Source organism: Arachis duranensis, chromosome 2 (genome assembly GCF_000817695.3).
Source record: "Arachis duranensis cultivar V14167 chromosome 2, aradu.V14167.gnm2.J7QH, whole genome shotgun sequence".
NCBI classification, from domain to species: domain Eukaryota; kingdom Viridiplantae; phylum Streptophyta; class Magnoliopsida; order Fabales; family Fabaceae; genus Arachis; species Arachis duranensis.
The window spans coordinates 68548429-68550615 of NC_029773.3; the positions used below are offsets into that span (position 1 = coordinate 68548429).

General features: G+C 26.7%; 1 long non-coding RNA gene across 1 annotated transcript; it reads right to left on the minus strand.

Annotated features, from left to right (window-relative positions):
• Window positions 1-223: 223 nt before the first annotated feature.
• Window positions 224-1851, minus strand: LOC110277859 (uncharacterized). Its single transcript, XR_002370781.2, has 2 exons — window positions 1603-1851; window positions 224-518 (listed from the first exon to the last, which is right to left on the minus strand). It is a non-coding gene; the product is annotated as an uncharacterized LOC110277859 (long non-coding RNA).
• Between the last annotated feature and the right edge of the window lie 336 nt (window positions 1852-2187).

Genomic DNA, 2187 nt, shown 5'->3' on the forward strand with positions numbered 1-2187 from the left:
TTTTTTATATATTCGTAAAAATATCTACCTTAATTATTTAGAAAATATGATCGCAGAAGTTCAAACGAGGAAGAAACTGCATACATTAAAAAGTATGCATGATTCATGCATATATGTTATAAATAACTTTTTGTTCGAATGATTTTAAATCAATGTATTATTGGACCAATTTTATTATATTTGATTATTAAATTACTGGATTATGTTGTGGCACAAAATATGATTAGATAAATTGCTTAAGTATTATCAAAATAACTATTAAGATATCAGTCACAAACCATAAGACTTAACTACTAAAGATATTCACGCATGGTATTTGTTTCACATTAATTTATTACAACACGACGATTTTAGGATGAAGGACACGTTTATTATTCAAATCCTGCATAGCCCATGGTAGTGCATCGTGTGTCTTGTATAATCCATGCGGCTGTATGGTGACTATGTGAGCTTCGCTTTGCAATACCACAAGCAGCCCCCAACGAACGCATTTGCAATGCAACAGGTCCGAGTTTTACCTGTAAAGTGACAAAACATATCCAAAATTTAGTAAGCAACGCTGCCAAATTAATATTTTGTTAGTTATTTAATATTGTTCACTACTGTTATTCTAATCTAACCATACCTGCAATTTAATCTATCCTACTCCTATCTTACTCCACTGAATTATAATTTTATTAATATTTGGCTTAGATAAATAGAATCCAACAAACAATATCAAGCATTCAAAAATTTATCCGGAGTCAAGTTGGGTAAATACTAGCCATGGATGCGGCTAACTATCTTCCCGAGTGGCAGATATAAAACACAATATAAAAAATAAACTAAAGAAAATATAAATGACACGTATATATCTATCTCCTTGGTAGGAAGGAAGAAAGATATACAACCAAAGAATAGTGGCACTTCTACACTTGTCATGCAATGTAGCACACACCAACACAAACATACATAAATAAGAACATGGCTAACTAAGATTGCGTTTTGAAAGGAGATGGAGATTAAGATCGAAAGATAAACACTACAATAATAAAATTAAATTAAATTTTTATATTATATATTTATCTCTTCACTTTTTAAAAGTATTAAAGTGAGTGAAAACTTTTGTTCAAAAACTAAAGTTTTAATTACAATTTCTGATTATTAAACACAGTACTACTTAAATTTTAATCTTTCAATTCAATTTTAATCAATAAAATAAACACTACCTAATAAATGTTACTTGATTGCCAGCAAAAAGAAAGAGTAAATGACATTTTTATTTCACATTTAAAAACTACCACATTAAACTGGTTATGGTCATAGTTTTCAATTGTGATTATAAATAAAAGTTTAGGCATATTTTTTATCTTTGATGTTTATAAATTTTTTTAAAAATATTTTAACGTTAATTTTATTTAATTTTATTTTTTATTTATGTCAAAATTATACTAAACTTTAACTACGTTTAGACCATTAAGAATAAAACAAAAAATGTTCAATAATAACTTTGATATAAATAAAAAAAATATTAAGAATAAAATTTAATAAAATTAAATATAAAATATATTTTTAAAAAAATCACAAATATTATAAACAGAAATTATGATATGAGGACTTTACCATCAATTTTATTATTGTTATCAAGAAATTCTGTATTATCGACATTTGCTTCTGGAATAGTTCTGGCTGCCACAGATGCCACGATTATGAGGCATAAGAAAACAAAAACCAAAGCTTCTTTTCTCGCCATTTTCACTTGAAAATTCTCTTTTCTCTCAAATTTGTTCTTTTTTTTTTTTATTTGCACAATTTCTTTTCTCTGTAAACCTTTAGTATTTATAGTATATATGACCATCCAATATAAAACTTCTTTAGTGTATTCAACTATTTGGTGAGAAAGTTTTATAGAATGTTTGACTAATGTGGTAACATATGGTTACGTATCACATAATAATGGTACAAATAAATTTTCTGATTTGTTTCCATATAATTATTATTGTTATTAAATGCTTTTTATAAGGAGCCGTGATATGAGGTAACTCGTGAGCGCACAAAGGGAACTATTAAATATACTTTTTATTTGGGACTATATGTTATAATTATCACTATTAAATTTATTCTTATCATCAATAGTATACGTGTTTCGACCTCTTTCATGACTTACCATTGAAATGAATCCTATCTTTATCCATAAGGTTAAAAGAA